This window comes from Sturnira hondurensis, unplaced genomic scaffold (genome assembly GCF_014824575.4).
Source record: "Sturnira hondurensis isolate 20B ecotype Veracruz unplaced genomic scaffold, ASM1482457v3 Scaffold0014436, whole genome shotgun sequence".
Lineage (NCBI taxonomy): Eukaryota > Metazoa > Chordata > Mammalia > Chiroptera > Phyllostomidae > Sturnira > Sturnira hondurensis.
In genome coordinates, this window is record NW_028087067.1 from 2,638,267 (window position 1) to 2,648,962 (window position 10,696).

At 48.5% G+C, this 10,696-nt stretch overlaps 1 protein-coding gene across 4 annotated transcripts in view; it reads right to left on the reverse strand.

Annotated features, from left to right (window-relative positions):
- Window positions 1-9,814, reverse strand: part of FBXO25 (F-box protein 25) — a 30,968-nt gene extending 21,154 nt beyond the window's left edge. For 3 of the 4 annotated variants that reach the window (XR_005069025.1, XM_037063390.1, XM_037063389.1), the window contains exon 1: window positions 9,735-9,814. The gene's annotated coding sequence lies outside the window, so the exon portion shown is untranslated. Of the gene's footprint in view, window positions 1-4,719; window positions 4,765-9,734 lie in introns of those variants that run through there. The other variant, XM_037063388.1, reaches the window with a different exon arrangement.
- Between the last annotated feature and the right edge of the window lie 882 nt (window positions 9,815-10,696).

Here is a 10,696-nt window from a genome sequence, read left to right on the forward strand (position 1 = left end):
CGACAGCTGTCTGTTCCCTGTATCCATGCATATTTCTACTTTGTTCATTAGACTCCACCAATAAGTAAGATCATGTGGTATTTGTCTTCTCAGACTGGCTCATTTCACTCAGCATAATAATTTCCAGGTTCACCCATACTGTCATAAAAGATAATCTTTCTTTTTCTTTTAACGGGCCAAGAGAATTCCATTGTGTAAATGTACACAGTGGACTGTGTACATTTTTAAAAAATGCTTTTAAAAAAATCTGCTTTTTTAAAAAATCTACTCATCTACTGATGGGCACTTGGGATGTTTCAAACCTTGGCTGTTATAAATAATGCTGCAATGAACATATTACTGCTTCAATTTCACTAGTTGTAATTGGTCTGTTCACATCCTCTGATTCTTCCTGATTCGGTTTTAGAAGATTGTATGTTCCTAGGAATTTATCCATTTTATTCAGGTTGTCCAATTTATTGGCGTAAAGTTGTTCATAGTATTTTCTTACAATCCTTTGTATTTCTGTGATGTCAGTTACTTCTCTGTCACTTCTGATTTTATTTATTTATATTCTCCTTTTTTTTATGAGTCTGGTTAAAGGTTCATCAATCTTGTTTACTTTCTCAAAGAACCAGTTCTTGGTTTCACTGATCTTTTGTATTTTTTTTCATTAGTCTCTATGTCATTTATTTCCACTCTGATCTTTATTATTTCCTCCCTTCTATTTACTCTGGGCTTTGCTGTTCTTTTTCTAGTTCTTTGGGGTGTATGGTTAGATTGTTTATTAGAGATTTTTCTTAATGCTCTGAACTTCCTTCTCCCAGAATTGTTTTTGCTGTGTCCCATAGATTTTGGGGTTTTGTGTCCTCATTTGCATTTGTTTCAAGGTATCTTTTGATTTGTTCCTTGATCTTACTGTTAACCCACTCATTGTCTAGTAACATGTTATTTAGCCCCCATGTTTTTGTGTGTTTTTCCAGTGTCTTTCTTGTGACTGATTTCTAGTTCCATAGCATCATGGTTAGAGAAAATGCTTGATGTTATTTTAATATTCCTAAATTTACTGGGACTTGTTTTATGTCCGAAGACATGGTCAACCCTGAGAATGTTCCATGTGCACTGGAACACAAACAATGCACAGTCTGCTGCTTCGGGATGAAAGGCTCTGAAGATGTCAATTAAACATCTGATTTAGCCCTGACTGGTGTTGCTCGACGGGTGGGTTGTTGTCCTGGACACTGAAGTGTTGCTGGTTGAATTCTCAGTCAGGACACATGCCTGGGGTGCAGGCCAGGTGTCCAGTTGGTGGAGTGCAAGAGTCAAACGATCACTGTTTCTTTCATGCATTAATTTTTCTCTCCCTCTCTTTCTCCCTCCCTTCCCCTCAAAAAAAAAAAAACACCCTTCCCTAAACAATTAAAAATCCATATGATCTATGGTGTTCTTTAAGGCCACTGTTTCCTTGTTGACTTTCTGTCAATGGGTGTTAAAATCTCCAACTATGACTGTATTACTGTCAATCTCTCCTTGATGTCCACCAGGATTCTCTTTACATATTTAGGTGCTTCTGTGTTGGGTGCATATATGTTTATAAGGGTTAAATCCTCTGGTTGGACAGATCCCTTTAGTATTATGTAGTAACCTTTGACTCTTGGCAGGGCCTTTGTTTTGAAGTCTGTTTTGTCTGACACAAGTATCACTACCCTGGTCGATTTTTTGGTCTCTAATTGCATGTAATATTTTTCCACCCCTTCATTTTCAGTCTGTGTGTATCTTTTGTTCTGAGGTGAGTCTCCTGTAGACAGCACACATGTGGGTCATGTTATTTTATCCATTCAGTGATCTTATGTCTTTTGGTTGGAGCATTTAATCCATTTGTATTTAAGGTGATTATTGGTAGGTACTTACTTACCAACATTTTATTCTTCATACCTATGTTCTTCTCTATATATTTCATCTTATTCTTCTTCTTAAAGCATTCCCTTTACCATTTCTTGCAATGCTCATTTTGTGGTAATGAACTGCTTTAGGTAGTTTTTGTGTTTTGGGTTTTTTTCCCCTTTTGTCTGGGAAGTTCTTTACTGCACCTTCAATTTTAAATGATATCCTAGCTGGAGAGTGTTGGTTGTAGGTCCTTGCTTTTCACCACTTTTAATATTTCATGCCAGTCTGTTTTGGCTGGAAGTGCTCCTGTTGAGAAATCAGCTGACAGTCCTATGGGAGCCCCCCTATAGGTAACTAACTGACTCTCTTACAGATTTTAGGATTCTTTTTGTGTTTAACCTTCGCCATTTTCATTACGAGGTGCCCTGCAGTGGGCCTCTTTGGCACTATCTTGACTGCTGAGCTTGAGGGACTTTTCCTTCCCCAGGTTAGAGAAGTTTTCTGCCACTGTTTCTTCAAACGGGTTCTCTATCCTTCGCTCACTCGATATGGATGTTGTTAAACCTGATCTTGACCCAGACGTCCCTTAGATTTTCCTCAGGTTTTAAAGTTCTCTTTTCTTTTTGGTGTTCTGCTTGGTAACCTACTGTTTCTCATCCTCTAAATCAGGGATTCGATCTTCTGCTTCACCTAACCTGCTATTAGATGCATTCATTTCAGATTTTATTTATTTAGAGAGTGAGGAAGAGAGGGAGAAAGAGACGGAGAGAACTATCAATCAGCCACCTCTCAAACATGCACCAGGACCAAACCCGCAACCCAGGCATGTGCCCTTACCTGGAATTGAACCAGTGACCATCCAGTTTGACCATAACAACTACCTCTTTGTTTAAGTCCTCACTGAGATCACCCAACCTTCCCCAAGGTCCTGAGCATCCTTACAACCGTTATCTCCAACTCTGCCGCACCCCATGTTTTGGTTGCTTTCATTTCACGCCATCCTTGGGGATTTTTCTTGTTCTCTCATTTTGCACACATTTGTCTCCCCATTGCGTCTCCATGTTTGCGTCTATCTCTGTGTATTAGGTGGACCATCACAAGCTGTGACTCTCAAACTGGTGATGAGGGCTTTGTGGTGTGCGTGCCGTGAGGGGCTTCCCCTCGAGGCGGAGTTGTTTCTAGCAGGGTCTAGTGTCTGCTGGAGTTCCACTTGGGCTGTGCCGTGTGTGGCTTGTTAGGTCAAGCTCTAGTGCGGTGAGAAGCCCTCCACTGGTCACACTGGTGTTGGCTCCCCTTGGCCAGGGCGCTGGCGCTGGTCTATGTCAGACACTGTGTGTGACTGGCCTTGGGCCACCCACCCATCTGGAGCGCCCATGCTTCTCACTGTTGTGGCTGCATCCACTGGGCCCAGGTGTGCATGGTGGGGCCAGGTTTCGCACAAGGAGCTCTGAGCTGGGAAAAGATCAGTACAAGTCCAAGGCTCCCTGAGGTTGGTGTCTACCTGTCAGCTAATCAGCCCCTGCCTGAGGCTGCCCGTGCTCCCTCCAGATCTTAGGAAGAGGCTACAGAGTGGGCCCAAGCTGACTATGCCCTACTGACCCTCACACAGGGCTCAAGCTCAGTCAGATGGGGCAATCAGGTCGGGAGGATGGGGCTGATGGGTCCCGTACTTGGGGTCAGTGTGGTCAGGCACTCAGTGGGGAGAATGTGGCCCCTACTCCAGAGCTGTATCATTCAGTCTCTGCTAGAGTCTCCAGCTCCACGCACCACAGGTTCAGGTTGGGTATGTCCCCAGTGTGGGAGCAGGTCTGGCAGGGCAGGGCACAGGAACCTGGGCAGACAGATCAAGAAAGGCTTCTACTGGGGGGTGGCACAGGCTGGGCTGTGGGAGGTGGGCGAGCTGCACTCCTCCCTTTAGCTCTGCAGCCGCGCCTGCTCAAGCCCCAGACTGAAGACTCTGAGGGAGAGGGCCTCTGAGTGTCCCAGCTCTAAGAGGCGTCTCCCCTGTCCCCCCCTCAGAACTGAGCCCAGAAAGACGGGGAGAGCAGAGCTTATCAAACCAGATGAAGGCAGTTTCCCATGGGGGGGCACTGGCCCCAGGGATGGGGGCAAGCTGCACCCCTGCCCTCGGCTCTGTGGCTGCAGTAGGCCAGAGACCACAACAAGGGCGTCTTCTGTTGGGGGCAGTGCCTGCCTAACCCACAGGATAGGGTGGAGCGTGGTCCCCACTCCAAAGGCACCCGGTTCAAGGTCCATCTGAGGGTCCGGCTGTGGTTTCTCTGGAAGAACAGTGTACCTCAGGCTCCATGAGGGGGCAGCCAGTCTTCCTTTCTGCCCGACTCGATCTTGGCAGGGTGGTGGTGCCAGTGTCTGGAGGACTGGGTGAGTGCGCTGCCCACATTGGTGCTGTAAGTATAGGGGTGCCTGACTCTGAAAGGTGGCACCCAAGGGTGGTGTGGGGTGCTGCCTCAGGCCAGGACCTCCGCAGCTGACCCTCCAGATCTCTCTCCAGAGCCCCTGCACGGCTTCTGGGGGCCCTCGGCAACCTTCCCTCTGCCAGAGCCCCGGGCGAGTGTCCGAGAGTGAGCTCCTGAGCATCGGTACTGGAGGAGAGCCCTGGGGATTCCAGCGGACTCCCTGCTCTTCCCCGGGGACAGACTCTGCCGATTTTTACCACCAGACGCTATGCGGACTCCTCCGCCGGGCCCTGGTGCTCTGGTTTGGGAGTCTTGGTGTGGGGTTGAGACCCCACACTCCTCAGGGAGTGCTTTTGCTGCCAAGCTATCCCTCCAGCTTCTCCGCGCCGCACCTGGATGCAGGGACCAGCCCTCTTCATGTCTCCGCCCTTCTTACCGGTTCCTGTGTGCTTCCTCCAGAAACAGTCGGATATAATGCTCTCGTCCAGCTGGCCTTCAGTTGGTCGTTCAGGCTGATGTCTCTACAATTTAGCTGTAAACCTGGTTTGGCACCGGAAGGAGGTGTGTGTCATTTCCACCTACACTCTGCAGCCACCTCGGACCCCCCACTTCTTAACACTGTTTGCATAAGCCTCACCTTCAGGTTTGTGTCACAACCCAAATCACCCCGAAATGCAGAGCCACCTCCCACATCCAGCCAATCCACAGAGCTATCTATGACTGCCCAACAACACACATCTGATTTTTTAGTTTCTTGAAGCTTCAGATATAAGCCAGAGAACACTTCTACAAAAAGCGGCAAGTCCTGTGATATAGGAGGTGATAACTGAATGGCAATTTAGTCTCAGAGAAAACATACAAAAGGAAAATGTCTGTTAGCACAATCTTTGACTAGTGTCCAAGTATCTCTCAGGAGCATTCTGTGGATTCAGAATTCCGTGACTGGAAGAACAGATCAAGTGGCAACCGTGCAGAACATTGCTGCACAGACCGAACACAGGATTGTGCATTCCAGTGACAAACGTGTGAGCACAGACCACACACATCATCAGCATGCTCTGTGAAACTGAAAACACAGCAGCCACACAGATGAGATGAGCCACACGTCATGTCATGACATATGCAAATGTATTTAAAGCACAGGAAAATGTGTACATGGGTGCAATTCTGCAGTGTGAGTACTGAGTGAGTGGTAGAGAAACTCAGAGGAAAGAAGCCAATCGTGTGGGAAACCTGTGAAGGGAAGAGGATGGGAGCTTGGCCTTGGGGCATGTGAGACTGTAGGTGATGGTCAGGTGAGGACAAAACACTGACCACAGGGGTGGCAGGTGCACAACTAGGAGGGGGCACACACATGAGTCGGGCACACACCAGCTAGGGCTCAACAGAGGAAAGTATTTGTTTCACTATAGATGTGTGTATTCCATAGATTTGTCATGTTATGCTGTGTGGATTACAATAAGGTTTTACTTTAAAGTATAATCTCATATAGATCATGAGCTAAAAATAAAGAGCACAGCCTCTATGAGCAGTTATTATAAATAATAACAAAACAGCCAATGGGGTGGGTGAGGGGGATGAAGATACATTGCAATTTTAAAGGCCTGGGTCTCAAATTTTCAAAAATATTCCCAATCTGAGCCCTGGCTGGCATAGCTCAGTGGATTGAGCTCGGGCCTGCAAACCACACGATCGTGGTTCGATTCCCAGTCAGGGCACATGCCTGGGTTGCAGGCCAGTTCCCAGCAGGGGACTCATGAGAGGCAACCAAACATTGATATTTCTCTCCCTTTCTCCTTCCCTTCCCCTCTAAAGATAAATTAATAAAATATTTAAAAAATATTCCCAATCTGAGGCACCTAATTTAGCAAATCAGTCAATGTCACTGAACTTTTAGAATGACACTGGCCCTTCACTTTTTGAGAATTTATGTATCTGTTCTGCCAAAGACCTGAATTACTGGGGTTTTATACAGTCAATTATAATTGCCTGTTTTCAGAATTTCAAAATGAAAAATAAAAACTATAAATCACTCTTGGAGTATATTGGGGACTTCCGCCAAGATGGAGGCATAGGTGGAAACACTGTGCCTTCTGCCACAACCACGTTTGAATACAACAAAGGTTTGGAGAACAAGGACACACCCAAAGACCAGAAAACTGAATTATACGGAAGCCCGACAACTACGAACCGTTCAACGGGGACGGTAAGAGAGGCGGGGCCAGCAGCGGAGATGGGTCAGGCAGGACAGATCACCCGACCTAGGCGCACAGGCAGCCCGGAACCAGTCGGGGTGTGGGGCAGACTGACCACGGTTGCACATTCGCGCACAGTGAGACGGACCACGCAGGCCCCAGGGGGCGAACCCAGTGGTGGAGGGCTGACGGCGGTGGCACACTCGCGTGCAGTGGAACGAAACGCGTGCGCCTGGTGACGGTGGTGGCTGCCGCGCCGGTGGGGGCCTGGGCGGCAGGCGGCAGAGGGAAGCCATTGTCCCTCTTTGACCCTGCCCCCACATACAACGTCACAACCCAGCGACTTAGATGCCCTGCTCTAGTGAACACCTTAGGGCTCTGATCCTGCTACGGAACAGGCATGAACAGCCCAAAAGATGGTGCAAGAAGAACTCGAAGTCCCAGAGCCAATAACTCTAAGCGACTGAGAAATTGCCAGCCTCTCAGAAGCACAATTCAAGACACTATTTATCAGGATGCTCACAGAACTGGTTGATTATAGTCACAAATTAGAGGAACATATAAAGGCTAAACTAATTGAAATGAAGGGAGATGTCCAGGAAACCAATAGCGATGGAAAGGAAACTGGGACTCAAATCAATGGAATGGACCAGAAGGAAGAACGAAACATCCGACCAGAAAGGAATGAAGAAATGAGAATTCAAAAAAATGAGGAGAGGCTTAGGAACCTCCAGGACATCTTTAAACATTCCAACATCCGGATTATAGGGGTACCAGAAGGGGGAAAGAAACAGCCACGAGTGGAACACTTATTTGAACAAATAATAAAGGAGAACTTCCCCAGTCTGGCAAAGGAAATAGACTTCCAGGAAATCCAGGAAGCTCAGAGAGTCCCAAAGAAGTTGGACCCAAGAAGGAACACACCAAGGCACATCATAATTACATTAGCCAAGACTAAAATGAAGGAGAGAATCCTAGAAGCAGCAAGGGATAAGGGGACAGTCACCTACAAAGGAGTACCCATCAGACTGTCAGCGGATTTCTCAAAAGAGACCTTACAGGCAAGAAGGGGCTGGAAAGAAGTATTCCAAGTCATGAAATCCAAAGACCTACAGCCAAGATTGCTTTATCCAGCAAAACTTTCATTTAGAATGGAAGGACAGATAAAGTGCTTCTCAGATAAGGTCAAGTTCAAGGAGTTCATCATCACCAAGCCCTTATTATATGAAATGCTAAAGGGACTTATCTAAGAAAAAGAAGATGAAAAATATGAACAGTGAAAGGACAGCAAACACACAGTTATTAACAACCACACCTAAAACAAAAGCAAACCAAGAGGACAGCTAGATCAGGAGTGGAACCATAGAAATGAAGATCACATGGAGGATTAGAAACAGGGGGGTGGGAGGGGGAGAAGGGGGGAGAAGGCACAGAAAATAGCATAGATGGTAGGTAGAAAATAGATAAGGGGGAGGGCAAGAATAGTGGGGGAAATATAGAATCTAAAGAACTTGAGACAAGTGGTTATAAACTAAGGGGGGGAGAATGGTGGGGGAGGGAGTGTGTGGGTGGAGGGGAATGAAGGGGGGGAATAGAACAACTGTAATGGTATAATCAATAAAATATATTTTAAAAAACCCCCAAAAACTATAAATTACTCTTGGAAATTAAGTGTGTAAGAGCAACTACTCAAAGGGCGGCTACTCAGTCATGGCACAGCTGGTTAAACCTGCAATTTTTATACCCAGTTTATGCCAACCAGTGTGAGACAGCAACAGGGGGCCGAACTGAAGCAAATCTCCCCCTACTGTGTTTCGGTGGCAGAACACAGTGGGCTCTGCAGGACTGGACCCTGTGCCGTTCCGTGCTGGGGGAGATCCCTGACTTGAGTCAGACTAAAGAGAAGTGTTTTTGGTTCACAAGCACACTTCCTGGTAGCTAATGCTAATCAGGGCAAACATCTTTACATCTTAGCTGTGGGTCAGGCGTCACTCTGAACAATGTCCCCATATGAGCTCATTTAGGCCTCACTGCAAGGCGGGGAATGTTCTCGGCCCCGATTTGCAGGGCTGATTCTCCATTTATAGAGGAAACCGAGGCAGAGAGTCTGGTGGAGCTGGCACTCCAAGGTCAATGCCCTGTTGCTGTGTTCGTGTAACAGCGACTCCTGAGCACCCTATGAAATAGGTGTCATAAAATTGCAGAGGTTTTTTCACATTACAACCTTATATTGCACATATCAATAGGAAGGATCTAAAGTAATGACTGATTTAAATATAAAAACACTAAGACAAGAAAGACCTGACCAGAAAAAGCATACCTAATACATTTTAAAAGTCCGCATGTATTTTGCTACTTATACTGAAGTCAGATGGACTGGAGTAGCCAGTTTACAGCAGTTATCCAGCTGTAAGAGCTGACCAAGAGCTGGTGCTATAAATACACTATAAAAAAATAAGAACAAAAGATTACAACGACAGTAACAGTAAGGCACTTTCAGAGAAAAACTGGCAAAGGAGTTTTCCCCCCTTGTTTGTTATTTTTCATCATACACATACATGTTGAGAAAATCATTTTCATTGTTCTGAGATGACTGGCCCTCAACTGCATAAGCGTTTGACCTCTGTTACTGCTTTGTTTTCCTTACAAGATCTCCAAGCAACTTGGGGTCAAGCGTGACTGTGGACGACAGTCACGGAGTGGACGACTTCGATCCGGAAAGAACACCAAGAACTGCTGAACGCAGGGCTGATGGTCAAAGCGGGGTTCACCGCAACGAGACCAGAGATCACCATCGATGCTTCAAGGAACCCAGAGCACGAGGAGGACAGGAATGGAATGTGAAGGACTAAAAGGAAAGGTGCGTTTTCCGACTGGGGCGGAATGTAAGGGTTTGGAGGAAAAGCGGGCTTCGCAGGGAAGAAAGGACACTCCAGAAGCCCGAGTTTGCACAAGCTGACCAGGGCCAGGGAGGATGGGTCCACACCGAGCTCACTGTGCGGGGGACGCACAACGCAGGAACATCCGTGCGGGACGACACGGAGAGGACAGAGGGAGCCGGGCCCCAGATGGCCCCGAGCGGACAGGGGCCAAGGGTCCCTGGACGGGGCCACCCTGCAGGGACACTCGGGCCGCGGGTACCCGGTGCACCGAAGGCGGGGGGCGGGTTGAGCACGCGCAAGGGTCCCCATCGGGCGCACCCACGGTCCTGTCCCCCAAAGAAGCGCGCACCCGGGTTGCCATGCCCTCTCCCTACCTGCGCACCAAAAGTCCCGGTCCCCGCCACGAGCGCAGACCACCTCGGGGTCCCTGCGGTGGCGCGTCCGGGTTTATTGCCGGAAGTCGCTGCAGAAAGCTCCGCCCCTGGAGGCATTGATTGGTCCGTGTGACTGTGTGATACCAGAGTCCGGAGACCCGAGGGGCGGGCATGCGCGGTGGGCCCTTACTTCTTCCCCGCCCTCCGTGCAAGGTGGTCCCAGAGGGCCGGGTGCAGTGGCTGCCCTTCCTGTTCCCGGTGCGCGTTCACAGCGCCAGAGCACCGGGATCCTGGTGGCCCTCGGCCTGCAGCCGGATGCAGAGCCCAACCCGCTCGCGCTTCCAACCACAGCCCTGAAACCCAGAAACTACAGGAATTTCGGAGGTGGCCCTGAGGTTTGCTCTCAGCCTTCCTGTGCACCCGGTTGTCTTTTAGATGTGGGTTTCAGGCCCAAGTGCTATTTACAAGCAATTCAGAATATTGTTCAGCTCTTTCTAGATGGTGGCAAGTGTTCTCAGCCTGTGGGTGTTTCCCCAAGTAGGAGAAAAGTCCGTGGGGGTGGGGAGCGGGGGCAGGTCCCTGGCTCCTGCTGCAGGAGCAGGGGCAGGTTGGCGGTCGGAGTCCGGGCTGCAAACCGACTGCAGGGCTGGACCCAGGAATGGCTGCTTTGCCTCATTTTTCCTCCGAGATGGGATGACGTGGGGACGGCAGTAGGGAGGCAGGAGACAGCATGGGCAGACCTCTTAAGACTGAGCCTACTGTTCTGGTTACCAGTCTAGCGTCCTGGTTGCTAGCAAACGCCTCTTCACTTTTAGGGAGAATGAATAACAAACCAAGGCTGGGAGGAGGAGGGAGGCATGTCTCACCTGCTAACTCAGCAGCTCTGAGCCTGGTCCTGTAATACTGCCAGGTGTTCTGGCAACACAAGTTACAACTTGTTAGCAAGAAAGGAGGGAAGTCCT